Raw genomic sequence first — 18,822 nt, 5'->3', positions numbered from 1 at the left:
AAGAAACATTTTAAGCTACCTTTCCAATTTCTTTTAGTCAAATTATCCTTTGTCAAAATTACACCTATACAAGAAAATCTTGATTTTGAGCTGGAGCTTAAGCTTCCATGGACCTCTTGTAGAGACAGAAATGGGTTGTGTTATTATTTGATTGTACATTGAATGAACCGAAAAATTTCCATTCGAATGCAACCCCATTTAAAGATGTCCCGTCCACTGCATTAGTGAACATGAACTAACTTGGACACCATATTATGCCAAACGATTTGTTTATCCCCAATAATTAGTCTACGAAATGAGAGGTTTAGCGGTATGGAACTCATGACCTTCGCCACTGTGTTTTGTTTCTTTCTAACCATATTATACAGTGACGGGTATTGTTCCCTCAGAGTGGTATTACCTAACCAACTATCATTCCAGAATCTAGCTTGGCTACCATCCATAATTTGGAAAGATCCCCATATGAGAAAAACATTTTTCACTTTAATAAGTCTAGACCAAAAGTGTGAATCTCCTAGTTTCCCCTCAACCTGTGTGAGAGATTTACCGCCAAGGTATTTATTTCTGAGCAATTGTTTCAAACCCCATCCTCATTAGGTAATCTATAAAGCCATTTGCTGAGGCAAATATTCTTAACTGAGAGATTAGTAATTCCTAATCCACCCAAGTCTTTTGGTTGGCAAAGTATATCCCAACGAGCTAGCCGATATTTCTTTTTATGGCTATCCCCTAGCCAAAAGAATCTGGATCAAAGATAATCTAGTCGTTTAATGACACCCGGGGGCTCAAAGAAGGACATCATGATTACAGGTAGATAGCTTAACATTGAGTTTAGGAGTACTAATCTTCCTCCAATAGACATAAGCTTCGCCTTCCAACTGCTCAATTTCCTCTTAAACTTTTCTTCAGCCCCTTCCAATCACTATTTCTTAGTTTCCTGTGAATCATCGGAATGCCAAGATATCTAAACGGCAAAGAAACAATATCACATCCAAATAAATATGAGTACTGGTCTTCATATTGTTTGGCCTCCCCATAGCAAAAAGTCTCACTTTTATGAAAGTTGATCTTGAGACCAGATAGTTGTTCAAACACACATAGCAAAAGCTTCATTTTTTTGCTTGCTCAAGGTTATCATCCATGAAAATGAATCAATTGCATTTTTTTATATCAGCCATATATGTTGGTCAATTGCAGTTTTTTTAGGACTTATCAATTGCAGTTTGGTGGCAAGCATGGCATATGCTATATCAAGAGTACTACTAATAACAATAGGTATCATCAGTGGCGTAGAGCTAGAAAATTTGGACAGCCTGGGAAAACTTATAAAGCAATAATTATTACGAAAAATATTCTCTAATTTATAAAGCAACATTCAAATATTAAAATTTTGAAAGAAGGAACAAGAGACAATGATTACCTCGCTACAAAAGATTCATCGACCCGCCAATAAATTTTCAAGCATAGTACCATACCTTCAAATGAATTGTATAAATAAACAAAATTGGGTTAGTTATTTAGTTCTTCACCCCCCCTATTGTCAGATAAAAGAAAATATGTTCACAAGTAGATAATGAAACTTACATAAAGAAAATGCTAACTAATTAGGGCTACAGTTACAAGGCAATTGCATTTTTTGAGTCTTGATGCCTTGGAGCCACTAAAGAAGGAATTCTTCATCAGTGATTTAAATAGATCTCTCTCAATGTAACAGATCATCAAATGATTGAACCATTTATTTGACATCTTATTGCGCAATTTAGACATGATTATTTTCATTGTTGAGAATGCTCTTTCAACATGTAAGACCTCGACTTCCTGGGATCTCCTATGCCTCCTGTATCAGTTCTTGGATCAAGTAACTGATACACATAGTATAACAATCATGGTATCACCGTCAAACTTCGTACATAAGATATTAAGGTTCAGAATACAAAAGGTTTACAAAATCATACGGTATATTACAAACTTGGCCTAACGGCCAATAAAAGCACAACATAAAGAACTACCCAAGACACATACAACTAGGGTGCGAACGTGACTTCCAACTCTACTCTTCATCCGTACCTCCATCCTCGACTTAGTCGACAGTGGCTTCCTCATCTGAATAACAGCAAGAGTGAGTACAGAAGGTACTCAGCAAGCCCTGTATTACTTCGAATGGTTGATAGATGCATAAAGGGTACTTCAAGGATAAGGCTTTACAATTTAGTATTAAGCGTAAAATAGTTTTATTTAGTCATTCAGTTGTATTATAGACTGATAGCTTTAAAACAGTTTGAAGTAGTTCAAAACCATGAAACAAGTCATATCTAGGGGTTTTTTTTGGTTCTAGGAGGGACTACACCTCACTCCGCAGTCCCCATCATCATATCTGTTGTACTTCTAGTACCACACAAATTCTGTCGGATTGAGCCAGCAACCTCATCACACAAACATTTAATCCACACACTCACTCATCAAGACACACGCACCCAGAGTCTAATCAAGCATGACCATGCATTCGCATGTTCATGATCGTGGACACGACTATTCAAATAGGTTTACACTCTGTAGAGGTTGTACATTGTACCCACGTGATATGCCCAACCTCCAACAATTGCAAGCGGAGGAGCGAATCATACCGAGACACTTCAATCACCTTTCTTGTCGGGCTTTTCTACGAGACAACCCAAATACCAAACGCCTTGTATTGAATGCCAGCCCCCCTTTTAAGCCGTTGGCTAGTTCTTGAAACATTCAAACAGAGGAACAGATGGTCACTTGACCTCTCTCTCCTCCCTAGCCTGGTTCGGTGAGAGAAAAGTCAAGTCCTGCCCATACAGGATGCATGGTTGCACGAGGGTGGCTCAGCATGACAGCACAAGATTTGATACTTAAACAACCAGAGTAGGTATCTTCTGGCAGTGAATACCAAAAAAGTAACCCAAGCCTCCAAGAGCATCCTCGACTAGAGGACCACTCTACCTGCCCCTGCCAAAACAGTTTTCACCTATTTTTACACATGTTCTGCCATATCTCACACGACAACAAGGATTTCACCCATCATGGAATTCACAACCATCAAGGATTCATGGTATATGAGTTAACAGTGATAACAGTAAATTGTTATCTCTGAAGAAATGTATTTTAAAAGCGACGTCTCCGAGGAGACGTATTTAATCCTAAGCATGCTAGATATCAAGGCGTCATCCAATGTTAATATAGATAACAACAGATAATTCCTAGGGTTATATGTATTCTGGATGATAATATTTTAGGCAGGGCAATTGTTTGATAGGAGTAACTACCATAAGTAGTTTGTAAAAGCGCAATACATAGCACATACGATAATTAGTTCAATTTTAGTTGATCATGTAGATTATTTGAAATCATAGGTTCAATATGATCAAGGAGATAGGGCTTGCCTTCTTCGATGTTCTCTTCTAAATCTTGATTGAAATCTGGATCTTACTCGCTCCTGATGCTTCCTGCGTAGCACTCACAAAACTATGCTAGTTCCAAACACGACTACAATCAATAATGAACTATAGTAGAGAAGAACAAAAAACACCAAATGCAAAACAAAAGAGTGATTATGGATACCACAATAGGATAGATAGGTAGATCTTGAATTTAGATGAATTTTCATGAAAGAATCGTCGAAATCAGAGCCAGAGCAGAGAAGTTATGGCTCCTGGAAGATTTAATCTAAAATTAGATCGAAAAAATACGAAATGATACTATTTATGGGTGGGACCCATGTGAACAGTAACCTGAGCCCACATGAATAGTAGCTCAGATTGGGCCAAAATGGTCTTAGGATGGGCCAGACTTGGGCTTCACAGTACCACGACCCACTCGATCGGGCCAGTTGGTTTTAGCTGCTGCTGAGTTGGGCTGATCCACTGGGACATGACCTTTGGGTGGCTAGGCCGGCCTGGCAGTCCGACTGGCTACCGGGCTGAGCCACAACCCGACTTGGCCAGGCTGCCCAGGCGCAATGCGCGAGCGGCGACCCGCAAACGCACGTGCGAGCGTGTGGCAGAGCTGGGTGACGAGGGGGGATTAGGCCGCCGACAAGCGATTGCGGCAGAGCCGCACCGATGAGCTCGCTAGAATCACACTCCTGCTGAGGTTCCTCGAAGGCAAATGGTCGCCGAGCCTCTACATGTAACGGCTAACCTGTCTCAGGGCTTATCGACGGTGAGTCATGGCTGGAGCAACGCCAGACAGCAGCTGGGGTAGGTCTAAGAGGTGATGCAGAAATTGGGCAGCACCTCCCTCCTTCCAAAGTGCTTTGGGCCACCCACAAGCCTACGGCTAAGTCTACGTGGCTAACATGGCACGAAGGCCAGCTCAGGAGAGGGCTAGGGGTTACCAGCGGCGAGCGATGGTGATGGCGGTGGGGAAAAACTCATGATTGCATGGTGCTAGGCGATGGGTTGTGCGAGGGGACGGGGATGCTCACCGAGCACAAGAACGGTGATGGGCAGGATAGCAGCCAGCGATGCATTGAAGTGACAACAATGATGCTTCTTGGTCCCTGGTTCAGGTGGGATCCCGTCGGGCTTCTAGTCAATGGAGCACAACATAGGGACGACGGTGAGCTTGTGGGCTTTTCGGTAGCTCGTTGTGGGGAGAAACATCAGTGGCAGAGCTATGGCGGAGAGCAATGGCACGATGACGGTGAAAGGGGTAAAAGGGGAAGGAGAGAGGCCGGGGCTACGCCTTTTATAGCCCTACGTTCCGGCTTGAGGTGGTGCTGGTCTCATGACATCGTGCGGTCATCGGCGAGAAGCATGGAGATGAGGTGGCTTGGGGCACCCACCTTAATCCCCGTAGCATGGCCACATTGTGCCGTCCATACGCATGCACAGGCGTGGAAGTCACACGGCTTCATGCGCATGGGCAGTGTGCTGTGAGGGGAGAGAGAGAAAGAGAAAAGAGAGCGAGAGAGCGGAGGGCTTCGTGGCGTATTCAATGCGCTGACCGTGATATTTCTTGAGGGGGAGAGTGGCAGTCGTGGTGGCTGTGTGCGGACAGCGCGGCGTGGCGATGTGCTGGAGGAGAGAGACGACATGAGCGGAGAGCGGATGGGAGACGCGTGGACGGCCGGGCTCATGTGTGCGTGCGAAAGTTGAGCTGGCAGCGCGGCTGCGGCCAAAGCATGGGAGAAGGATAGGGGAAGGGAGCCAGGCTGGTTGGGCTGGCTGGATGGGATGCACCGAGAGGGAAAAAAGAAAGGCAGCACGAGAAGAGAAAGAGATTAGGCCTAAGGTAAAATAGAGAAAAGGAAAAGGAAAAATACTTTTGGGATAAATTCAAATGAGGGATTTGAATTTGGACTTGGGAGTAAAGCTTCGAGATTTGGAAGATGATTTGAATTCAAATTGGAGTTGAGCTGAACAAAAACTAAGAGTAGATTTGAATTTAAGAGACATTCAAATTCTAATCTCCACGCCAAGAATTACAACAACAATAAACCAAATACATATGAGTAAACTTAATGCAAGGGTTCATTTTGAAATTAAGGTGGTGCATTTTGGTGTACTTAGCCAACCTAATATACATAAATATATACATACTGGTATATATATATACTCATATAAGCTTTTACTTGATGTTTATTTGGTTTAACTAATTACAAAATTTTTAATTTGAAGTGAATTTTGTAGTTAACTAATATGCTAAAACTTAGGACGTTACACAACAGTTGCCGTTGACATGGGCAATAATAATACCAACTCAATGAGCATGTAAACCAATGGAATACCAAATGTTTATCACTTTTAACCATCTTCACCGCCAAACTTGCAATGTCTTTCCAAGTAGCAAACACAACATGCCTCCTCACATGAAGAACATAGGTCTAAATTTGATCACTTATTATTGTACGGTAATGATATGAGAAATCTACGTAATAAATTTCAACGAGTCGAGCGAGCCAGTTGACATCAAACTTGGAGGAAGAATATTTTGGATCAAGATAAGAGAAGCATGCTAATAACTTTGTAGTTGCTTCACTAAACCGATGATTTATCTTAGCACAAATTAGTGACAGTAAACCCATCACGCCTTGAGCGACCCCTCACCAGTATTTCTCCAGACATATTAGGCATAAGAATACCCTTGACAACACAAAACGGTGTCACCTCATCAAATAAGTCATCCCAATTTCTATGTCTCATGGTGATCAACTGAATTTTGAGAACATTAAGAAGCTACATTGCAATAAAATGAATTACTAAATTGCAATAGGATTTATGATAAATTATAAATGGAACAATGAACTAGCTACTAACCATGATGGCATGAACAATGTTAAGATCCTTTCTTTGCAAGACATGTGAGAGATCATTTGTGATACCAATCAATCTTAACATAAGCTTTATAATGAAAGAAAACTAAAAGCATTCCATTTTTTTCTTTCAAACCAGCAGCTTGATTTGGTCCATACCCATCCTCATGGACCATATAAAGAACCTTTATAAAAAAACACATTTGAGACAAACGAACTAAAGTTGTATGATGTGAACTCCACCTAGTATCTCCTGGTCTAGCAAGATTGGTTTCTTGATTCATGCTTCTTTCTGTAGATGACTCACCCCTTTCAAGCATTTCTTTAATTTTTTATGATGACTTTCCACTAAAGCATCCATTCTCTAGCAAGATGCACTTGTTGTTATCACAATCAATGAACAATACTCAAAGAAATCATAAATAGGTGAGCAACAATTTATGATAGAAATAACTATCAATTGCAATTGGTGCTCAAAACAATGAACATAAAAAGCATATGGGTTTTCATGTAGAATCTTTTTCTGCAAGCCATTAAATTCACCTCTCATATTTGAAGTCCAATCATAACCTTGTCGTTGTATACGGGAAATATAATAGCTTGTGATAATATCAAGGACACCAAATAAAGCTCACTTGAGTGTCTCAGATTTAGTATAAATGACATGTTCAGGTGCAAGAAACTGTTCAACAACATTTCCTTTGTTATTCACATACCTGTAATAGGAAAATTCCATATGATTAAATAGAGAAGCAAGCATCCAAAGATTCTCCGGGTCTTTGCACAGATATTTGATATTCTTGATTGTATTTGCTTTGGCGTCAAGCCTTAATCTGATTAGTGCCCTCTAAAATGACACTCAGAGTAGACCAGATCTCTCAAGTAGTGCAGAGGTGTTGAACCCTATCAAACTCATTCTAACTCAGACTGGTGAGCAATATATTTCGAGCCATGTTGTTATCTTCATATTATTCAATTTGAGCATCAGGGATCACATAATTAGAGTCTACAATATCCCATATTGCACTTCTTTGGCTTAAGAGATAAGCCTCCATGTGCACCTTCCTGTACGAGAAGTCACGACCTTCAAAGACTGGAATCTTCTCATATGTCTCTATGTCGCCTACGGATCACAAAGCCGGTTAAGGTCAACAAGTGATCAAACTGGTTCTGATACTAATTGTAGGATTAAGAATTATGACTAGATGGGGTAAATAGGTGCCTCACCAATTTCTTATGAAACCAATGGCCTTTTCCTATTTTGTCACCCAACACACCTCAAAACAATGCAGAAGCAAAAACTGGAGAGAAACTAGTTGCTACAAAAAAACTCTAAACATGACTTTCATGGGTGTAAATGAACTCTAAGTTCCATTGGCACATATCCCACAAGTCACCGCCATAGAAAGATAGCAACTTGAAGAAACAAACCTTTGCTCCAAGGAAAAGAACACCGAAAGAAAAAAATTCTCCGAGTTGATGACCTAGAAGCAAGGGAATTCAAGACCCACTTATATATGTGTGAATTGTATACCTCTAACAACAAGCAGAACAACTTCTCAAGGTGAGGAAATCTTAGCTCATCAACCAAAATGAAAATCACAACAAAAAGGAAAAACTCGCAACAAAGCAAGGGAGCCAATAGAAGGAAACTAGAAGAAGATGAACATAAACATTGGAGGAAACATGCACTTCATTTCTTGCAAAAGTTAGTCCTCTTTTAGGCAGATTACTGAAGGTGATATGCTCTAGAGGCAATCATAGAGACGATTGTATCACACGTCTATGTTCTTGTACTTCTGAAGAATATGTTACTCCAAGAATGACTGTCATTTACTTTGATTGGTAAGTACGTGACTTGTTCATGAAACTCTTTATTTATATCATGATGTTATTCTTAGTAGATCCCTAATCGCATATCATTGTGATGATACATAAGACCAGCACATGTATTGATTGATGATTACATTTTATGGATCATAGGTATAGAGATGTCAGGTCAATAATGTGGACATTTATGTTGGAGAACATAATATTGGATAGGCTAACCTTGAGATACTATTGGGATTGTTATTATGATGTGCCATCAGTTATTATCTCAAATGGTGTACCTGCAGGATCCTTAGATTTGAGATCATCATTGATTTCCAGAATGTGTAGTGACATACTTTGGGGCTGCTAAATGCTATTCCGTAACTAGGTAGTCATAAAGATAGTTTTCAGATTTTTCATGAAACATGTCGTGGGGTGTGAGCGATCAATATGGAAATTGCCCCTCCTTAATAATAGGAGAGATATCTCTGGGTCCCTCGAGGTAGGTGGATTGAGGAAGTACATGGCCATGCCAATATGATTAAAAAGTTAATGATGATGAATCCACTACTTGATCGAGTGAATGGTCGAGCTATCACAAGGGTGGCACGTATCTCGCCTTGATCTTGACTGGTATCGTGAGGCGAAGGGATCGGTGCATGTGTATATCAAGGTTCAGCCGATATGATCTTTTGTGTATACTCGGGAGTCAACATGTCCTGCTAGGGACTGCTATTGATTTCAGTTTGGAAAGGGTTTTTGAGTCGTAGAAGTATGTACATGAAACTAACGGATCACACACTTAATAGGTTGGAACAAAATATGCGAATTTGATTCGTATATGGGTTTGATTGGATTGTGATACATGAGGTGTTAGAGTCCTAAAGGGCTTCCAACATGGGAGCCTATTAGCGAGCTTTATATAAGGAGAGGTGTGGGGTGGTGCATGCAGAGGTTGAGCCATTCTGAAACCCTAGCTGCAGCTTTCCACACGATCTCCCAAAACCCTAGCCATGCACGATGTGCTAGCAAATTAGTGCTCGGTGTTTCTGCCCAGCACGTGTGGATACCGTAGAGGCACTGCTGCTATTGCGACACTGATCTTCTCGACGAGTTGATCGTGATGTGTTCAGGACTGGTCGCAAAGCACAACATGACCACTCAGATCTGGTCTGAGTGCACAACACGACCACTCTGATCTGGTCGGATAGCATGACGTGACCACTTAGAACTGGTTGAGGTCGCAAAAGATCTTATCAGGAGGTGATCGAGGAACTGGTCGAGGAGCACGACCACCTACTTGGAGTTGGTCAAGGAGCGTGAACATCTGCGCGGGGTTGGTCGTGGTTCAGATCGAGAAGTTGTTCAAGGAGTTTGACGCGTCCGACGTTGGATCGATCTACTCAACTCTTCTTCCGCTACACTGCGCGTCGAGTGGTAACGATCTATGATCTCCTATAGCATGGTTTCCTGGGTGAATGCGGTAGAAATTTTTTGTTTTAGGCTAGCGTAGCCTACCCGTTTCCCAATAGTGGTATTAGAGCTATCCTGCATAGTTTTTGATCTAGATCAGTCGCATATAGATGATGTGTGGTAGTAAAAGATTGGATCTTGATTGGTTCATGTGATGGATCGGTTATTGCATGGTTTGTTGTAATAGGGGTTGGATGAGGTATGAGTCGATGGAACCATATGACCAAAGGATTAGCTCGCTTTCCCACCTGGCTGCGCAGCGACTTGTTTCTACCGACGGGAATCACCATCTAGGCTAATAGCATGCACCGTTGCATGGTCGGAAGAACAACAGATCGAGGTTATGTGTGTTGTCATCGATTCCAAAAAACCCCATGCGATGATCAATATAATTGATCAAATGAAAATTGCGGCATTGTGAATGACTTAGAATCAGCTTGATATGATCAATCCAATGAGATTTTCACAGCGATTTATAGATATGATCTATGTATTACCGAAAAGTTTTCAGGGCACTGCCCTGAAACCCCCTGGGGGGCTTCCCCCTCGACCCCCACCCTCTAACCGGCTAGCGGGACTGCGGTGCTGTTCGAGCCTAGGGGTTTTAAGGATAACATGTTTTCATCATCCCATTATGATTCAATTCTGCGCTTAACTTATTTTTGTAGGGAATTATGTGAATAGTATGACCTTTATGTGTATATGATGCATGCATGTAATTTTAATGGCCTGCGAATCATCGTTAATTGCAGCCAAAGGCTTCCATGTTATTGTATAACAGCCCGTGTACCGACTTGTGATGCTTCATGTTCTCATGTAATTTGTCTAGTGCTATTAGGTGTAGTAGACTAGCACATAACCATGGAGACTCGAAGCATGATGACCCGAAGGACAGGGACCGTGGTGATGGAGATCACCATGTAAAGGGGCCATACTACATCACAGTTAATATAATTTCTTGTGATGCTTATCTATGTTCCTGTCATGCTATTTTATTCATATTTTCTATGAGATGGATATGTTTACATGATAGAATAGCCTCCCTTAGAAAAATTAAGAGTAATTGACATCATTCCAATAGTTGTACCTACATAGGTTTTGATCATTGTTTGGTAGGTTTGCCAAAGCAGAGTACCATCTTTTATTTTAACCAGTTAGGGTGAATATCAGACATCCACACACATAGTGTTGGTTTACTTAACAAAGCTATCAAAATAGTTTTGGGCTTTGGGGTATAGAGTTGGGTGCCGAGGCATTTGATGCCACCCAACAAACAAGAGTCGCATAGGGATGTGATTAGCAAGATATTTCTTACCTATGTTACTTAAGTTTCTAGCAATGATGCTAAAGCTCACTAGAACCTAGTCAAATATAGATCTTGTTCCACTATATGTCGTTAGAGGGAAACAGTTTCAAAACATATAGTAGGAGTATCTTTTGTTAAATTGTTTAATGAAAGGTTTACATAAATATAGTGCTAAACTTTACATATTTATTTCTATTATAGATCATGGCACCTACTGTTAACGCTAATTCTAGTTTTAATTTGCGTTCGATTCTTGAAATAGAAAAGATATCTGGAACAAACTTTATTGATGGGAATAGAAATCTGAGAATTGTTTTCAAACAAGAGAAAAAGGAGTATGTTCTAGAGGTTCCTTATCCTAATGAACCAGCTGATAATGCATCTGCCGCTGATCGGATGGCTTACGAAAAGCATAGCAACGTTTCACTCAATATTAGCTGTCTCCTACTTGCCACTATGTCCTCTGAGCTTCAGAAGCAATATGAGAACGCGGATGCTCACGATATGATTGTGGGACTCTGAGGCATGTTTGAGAACCAAGCTAGGGCCGAAAGGTTCAACACCTCCAAGTCCTTGTTTGCGTGCAGGTTGACAGAAGGTAGTCCAGTTAGTCCTCATGTGATCAAGATGATTGGTTACATCGAGAGCCTGAAAAAACTTAGTTTTCCCCTTAGTCCTGAGTTGGCTATGGATGTGATTCTCCAGTCGCTCCCTGCGAGCTTCGAGCCGTTCATTTTGAATTTTTATATGAATAGCATGGAGAAGAGCATGGCTGAATTGCATGGGATGCTTAAGACTGCTAAGGAAAGCATTAAAAAATCTCTAGTCATGTAATGATGGTTCAGAAGGATAGCAAGAAGAGAAAGCGCAAGGCCAAGGCTAAAGTGTCAGATGAGATCTTAAGCTCAAAGCCTAAACCTGTTGGAAAGTCCAAGGCTGGCCCTGTTACTTCTGATGCTTGCCATCACTGCCATAAGCCTGGCCATTGGCGGAGGACTGCAAGCTATACTTGGAAGAACTCAAGATGAAGAAGGGAAGATTTCCACTTCAGGTATAAATGTTATTGAAATTAATCTTGCTACTCGTCCTAATGATTCATGTGTATTTTAAATTAGATCGATGATTCATACTTGCAAATCGTTGTAGGGACTGAAAAGGACTAGGAAGTGTGCGAGATGCAATATGGATGCTCGCGTCGGCAATGGTGTAAAAGTTGTTGCGTTGGCCATCGGTGTTTATTCCTTATAGCTACCCTCACAATTAGTTTTGAAATTAAATAATTGTTATTACATTCCTGCCTTGAGCAAAAACATTATCTCTTCTTCATGTTTGGAAGAAGATGGATATGATTTCATAATAAAGAACACGGGTTGTTCAATTTATTTGAATGGTATGCTCTATGGTAATTGTCCATTGGTGAATGGATTGTATATTCTAGATTTTGAGGATGTCCCTGTCTACAACATTAATACGAAGAAGCCTCGGCTTAATGATTTGAATCCCACTTTTATTTAGCATTGTCGCTTAGGTCATATAAATGAGAAACGCATGCAGAGACTCCATAGAGATGGTCTTCTTGATTCATTTGATTTTGAATCATTTTATACATGCAAATTTTGTTTACTTAGCAAGATGACTAAGGCACCTTTCACTCGTCAAGGAGAGAGGTCGAGTGAGTTGTTGGCCCTTATACGTACTGATGTGTGTGGACCAATGAGCTCTATCGCTAGAGGTGATTTTTCAGTACTTCATTACTTTTACCGATGACTTCAGTAGATATGGTTACATCTACCTATTGAGGCACCAATCTGAGTCCTTTGAAAAGTTCAAGAAATTTCAGAATGAAGTACAAAATCATCTTGGCAAGACAATTAAATTTCTACGATCTGATCATGGAGGTGAGTATTTGAGCATTTGAGCCATGAATTTGGTGATCATCTAAAGTAATGTGGAATTGTTCCATAGTTGATTCCGCCGGGTACACCCCAATGGAATGGGGTGTCCGAACGGAGGAACCGAACTTTGTTGGACATGGTCTGGTCCATGATGAGCCAATCGGATCTTCCATTATCCTTCTGGGGATGTGCTCTAGAAACTGTTGCGTTCACTTTAAATAGTGTTCCATCTAAAGCTGTAGAGAAGGCGCCATATGAGATATGGACCGTGAAGCATCCCGGGTTGTCTTTCCTTAAGATCTGGGGTTGTGAGGCCTATGTAAAACGTTTGACGTCTAATAAGCTCACTCCCAAATCAGATAAATGCATCTTTGTGGGTTATCTTAGGGAAACCAAAGGATATTACTTCTATAACCGGGAAAAAGGCAAAGTATTTCTCTCAAAGAAAGTTAGTGGGAGCATGGTGCAACTCATAGAAATTTGGGAACCATCAGAAAGTGTTTCAGCCCTTACTGAACCATAATTGGATGTTGCAGAATATGTTGTGGAGACATCAGCCCCACATCGTTCGGAAAGGATCAGTTGTGCACATGAGAGGTTTAAGTTCCTAACTACGGAGCAACGCGGTATATTATTGTTAGACAATGATGAACCTAAGACCTACTTAGAAGCGATGGTGGGATTGGACTCTGAGAGATGGCTTGGAGCCATGAAATTCGAGATAGAATCCATGCACGATAATCAAGTTTGGAACTTGGTGTATCCACCCGATGGTGTTAAAGCAGTTGAGTGCAAATGGGTTTTTAAGAAAAAGATGGACGTTGATGAAAATGTTCACATCTATAAGGCACGATCGGTGGCGAAAGGTTTTAGGCAAGTTCAAGGAGTTGATTATGATGAAACATTTTCGCTCGTGGTAATGCTAAAGTCTATCCAGATCATCCTAGCAATTACCGCATAATATGACTATGAGATACAGTATATGGATGTCAAAATAGCTTTCCTTAATAAAAACCTAAGTGGGGATGTGTACATGACCCATCCTGAAGGTTTTGTCGATCCGAAAAATGCTAGGAAGATATGCAAGCTGCAAAAGTCCATCTATGGGCTAAAGCAAGCTTCTCGGAGTTGGAACCTTTGTTCTGATGAAGTGGTCAAAGGGCTTGGTTTCATCAAGAATGCAGAAGAGCCTTGTGTTTACAAAAAGGCTAGTGGGAGCGCACTTGTGCTTCTGGTCTTATATGTAGATGACATATTATTGATCGGGAATGATATTTCAATGCTTGATGGTGTCAAATCTTCGTTGCAAAAGATTTTCTCAATGAAATATCTAGGAGAGGTAGCATACATATTGGGTATAAAGATCTATAGATATAGGTTGAGAAGGCTAATCTGATTAAGTCAGAGTACATACATCGACAAGGTATTGAAAAGGTTCAATATGTAGGATTCCAAGAAAGGTTTCTTGCCAATATCACATGGCATCACTCTCAGCAAAAGTCAGTGTCCTTCAATCACTGATGAGCTTGAGAGGATGAGTGTGATCTCGTATGCTTCTGTTATCGGGTCCATCATGTATGCCATGCTTTGTACACATCCATATGTTTCATATGCTCTAAGTGTTACGAGTAGAGACCAATCAAACCCAGGTTAAGCTCACTAGGTAACAATAAAGAATATCCTCAAGTACTTGAGAAGAACTATGGATATTTTCCTAGTCTATGGATGTGAGGATGAGCTCGTTGTAAATAGTTACACAGATGCTAGCTTCCAAACCGACAAGGATGATTCGAGATCGTAATCTGGTTTTGTGTTTTGCCGCAATGGAGGAGCAATGAGTTGGAAGAGTTCCAAGCAAGAAACAGTATCCGATTTCACGACGAAGGCTGAGTATATTGCAGCTTCTGAAGTTGCAAAGGAGGCTGTTTAGATCAGAAAGTTTGTTTCTGAGTTAGGTGTGGTGCCTAGTGGTCCGAGTCCAATGGATATCTATTGTGATAATAGTGGATCCATTGCGCAAGCCAAAGAACCTAGGTCGCATCAGAAATCCAAGCACATACTGTGGCACTATCACCTTATTCGAGAGATTTTAGATCGGGATGACGTGAAGATATGCAAGGTGTTTACACTGATTTGAATATTTTTGATATGTTGACAAAACCACTCCCGCGACCAAAGTATGAGGTGCACATGAGAGCTATAAGTATCAGATACTTACATGATTGACTCTAGTGCAAGTGGGAGATTGAAGGTGATATGCCCTAGAGGCAATCATAGAGATCGTCGTTGATTCTAGAATGTGTAGTGACATATTTTGGGACAGTCAAACGCTATTCCATAACTGAGTAGTTGTAAAGATAGTTTTTGGGTTTGCCATGAAACATGTCGTGGATTGTGAGCGATCAAGATAGAATTTGCCCCTCCTTTATAACAGAAGAGATATCTTTGGGCCCCTCGAGGTAGGTGGGTTGAGAAAGTGCATGCCCATACCAATATGATTAAAGAGTTAATCATGATGAATCCACTACTTCATCAAGTGAATGGTTGAGCTATTACAAGGGTGACACGCAATTGAGCTTCACTAGTATCGTGAGGTGAAGGGATCGGTGTATGTGTATATCAAGTTTCAGCCGATATGATCTTTCATGTATACTCAGGAGTCAACATGTCCTGCTAGAGACCGCTATTGATTTTGGTTTGAAAGGGTTTCCGAGTCGCAGCCATATTTACATGAACCTAACGGGTCACACACTTAATGGGTTAGAACAAAACATGCGAATTGGATTCATATATGGGTTGATTAGATTGTGATCCAGGAGGTGTTAGAGTTTTAATGGGCTTCCAATGTGGGAGCCTATTACTGAGCTCTATATAAGGAGAGGCGTGGGGTGGGACGTGCAGAGGTTGAGCCATTTCAAAACCCTAATTGCAGCCTTCCACACGATCTCCCAAAACCCTAGCCGTGCGTGAGATGCTAGCACATTGGCACTCGACATTTCTGCCCAGTATGTGTGGATACCGTAGAGGCATTACTGCTATTGCGGTGCTGATCTTCCTGATGAGTTGATCACAATGTGTTCGAAACTGGTCACGAAGCACAACATGACCACTCGGATCTGGTCGGAGTGCACAACACGAGCACTCGGATCTAGTCGGATAGCACGACACGACCCCTCAAAACTGGTCAAGGTCGCAACAGACCTAATCGGGAACTAGTCGAGGAATTGGTCGAGGAGCACAACCACCTGTTCGGAGTTAGTCGAGGAGCATGACTATCTGTGTCGGTGCTGGTCGCGGTTCTGATCGAGAAGTTGTTCAAGGAGTTCAACGCGCACGATGTTGGATCGGTCTACTCCAACTCTTCTTCCGCTGCACTACACGTCGAGTGGTAACGATCTATGATCTCCTACTAGCATTGTTTCCTGGGTGAATGTGGTAGAATTTTTTTTGTTTTAAGCTAGCATAGCCTACCTATTTCCCAACAATTACAAAGTAGTTTCACTCACAAAAGCTCTCACCTACACATAGGCTAAGCACTCATCTCTTCTTTCCTCTAAAACCCTAGCATACAAACTCAAATGGATGTCTCAAACTTCCCATACAGCTCTACCCCTCTATTTATAGGCCTAGGGTTGTAGCTTAACACTAAAGTTTTCTTGTTCCCAAGATACCCCTCTCTTTCAATGACCTCTTACCTACCACCGGGGTATCTTGGTCCATTTTTGCTCCATCCATTGAACAGTCGTGGTGTCTTCATAACTTAGCATCGCCTCAATACAAGCTTTGTGATGATATCACGTGCTCTCCATCCTTCCATAGTTTTGAGACCAAACCGCGAAACCACCTCGCACGCTTCTCAAAGCGTAACTTGCTGCCACTTGCTTTCACCTCAAGCAAGCATCTTGGTGTGGACGCGTGTACTCCATCTTGCAATCTTGACCGCCGACAAGTATCTCCCGCTCTCGATTCCTCAGGCCACCTTGTCATTTGCACCGGCATCCCTTTCGCTTGACTTTGTCAACACGTCATCTTCATCCTTCCTTCCATATTTTGCTTGACCTCCACATACACAGCTAGGATTACCCTTGACTTCGCCTAGCCTCCTCAATCGTACGGCACCAAGCACCCCACTTGGCCTCGATCATCCCGCCATCAGCCGCCAAGTTGCATCAATCACCTACACAATATGAGACAAGCACACACATATCTCCAAATCCATTATCAATTATTACATAATCAAAATCCTCAGTTAAAGCACATCTAAGAAAAATTGTGAACGTCGGATATTCCGGCATTGTCATCTCCTCAGTGCCGTATCATCCGGCGTACTCAATCCAGCAGACAGGCTATGTTGCAACTTCTCTGCAAGAAAAGCTCCGACGTGTCCATTATCTCATCACCGGACCATCCGACATGTACATTTTCTCCAGACCAGCCGTCTTGCAACATTTATGCAAGAATTGCTCTGACGTACACTTCATCCCATCATCGGACCATCCAGCAACTTCACTTTCACCAGACCACCGTTCTGCAACATTTATGTAAGAAATAATCCGGCATGCATCGCTCTGCATCATTGGACCATCCAACAAGTTTAAGTCCACCAGAGATGACTCACAACATCTTTGCAAGAAATTCTCTAACGTGTATTTCAATTTCTTCTTCTAAGCTGAAAAGCTCTGGCGTGAACCTCATCTAAACGCCGGACTTTCTGGCGTGTACAAAATCTTAAGCTATGGATTATCCGATGTGTGCAATTTTTCTAGACTCAAAGACAAATACGTCAACTCCATTTCTCTCTGCAACTTTGGTTAGCTATGATCATAATTGCAACACATATACATGCTCGTGTAAATGACAAACTAACAAACAAAAATAACATCATTGTCAATCATTCATCACTTATAAACCAAGACACATTTTAACTTGGTTTCTCAATCTTAGACATATCCCTCTCCCTGTCTTATATAGTCAGGGGAACCTAGAGCATATCATGCTCAGACTTCTCTAGACATATCCTACTTAGATCGTTAGACTACCAAATATCTAGGAATTCATCTCAAATAGAGGACAACTTCTGTATCTGGTATGATTAGCTTCCAAGTATATCGTCTCCATATCTTCTCCATGGTGGCTACATCTTGCCCCGTATCGAGTAAGATATAGACTATACTCATATACCTTTTTCATATATACTGTATTTAGAAAATATATAATATTATATATCATCATCAAGTTTTTTATTAGCTTGATGTAAAATTAATAATACATGTGTTAAGGAATATTGAACATGTACTAATTTTTTTTAAAATGACCTGATCCCCTCACGTCAATATTACAATCAGAATTAGCCTAGACAAAGAAGTAAAATCCTCTAAATGTGGTGACATAATTTAAATAATCGACATGATCTCACTGCAATAAAAGAAACCAAGGAAGTCATTGCAAGAAATGATATTAAATCTTAACAAGAAATGGAATTAAATCTTACTCAAGACCAAGAATCTGCCTTCGGCCCTGGCGTCTGCAATAGCATTGGCTGCAACTCCATATGTGAGGCTTTGATCCTCCATCACGTCTGCCACAATAGCCTCGGTGATCCACCTTTGTCGACGGCTCATCGCGGAAGAGCGACATCGTCTCTTCACACAGCAGCATGGTCCCTTCTCATGGATGGGCAGCCCCAGCATGGGCACATGACAGGTCGGTGGCAGGGGCTAGCTACCCTTTGCCCTTTCCAGCTAATTTGTTGGGCTTGCTGAAGCTACCAAAGTCGATTTTGCCGGGCTCAACTTCAATTTCTAACAATTGGACTGTATCTGAGGATGAATAATGGATGGTTACTATATCCAGACACCTTAGGGGTTTTCACAATTTCTCGGGAATATCTTTATCTCCAGAAAAGGAATCTTTGGATGAAAAGAAACTACCTGTAGGTACTCAAGGAGTCCCATAACCAGGAAAATTTATCTCCAAGAAAGGAGGAGTCCAGAGGACATATGGCACTCCTATATATATACAGAGCCAGAGGGCCCAGGGGAGGACATGCAGGAATG

The 18,822-nt window shown here is 41.4% G+C and overlaps 1 pseudogene; it reads right to left on the bottom strand.

The window, feature by feature from the left end:
- Nucleotides 1-1,596: 1,596 nt before the first annotated feature.
- LOC133917900 (uncharacterized) lies at nucleotides 1,597-18,387 on the bottom strand (annotated as a pseudogene).
- Between the last annotated feature and the right edge of the window lie 435 nt (nucleotides 18,388-18,822).

The sequence above is a fragment of the Phragmites australis genome, chromosome 5 (assembly GCF_958298935.1).
Source record: "Phragmites australis chromosome 5, lpPhrAust1.1, whole genome shotgun sequence".
Classification (NCBI taxonomy): Eukaryota; Viridiplantae; Streptophyta; class Magnoliopsida; order Poales; family Poaceae; genus Phragmites; species Phragmites australis.
This window is presented reverse-complemented; position numbering and strand designations above follow the sequence as displayed.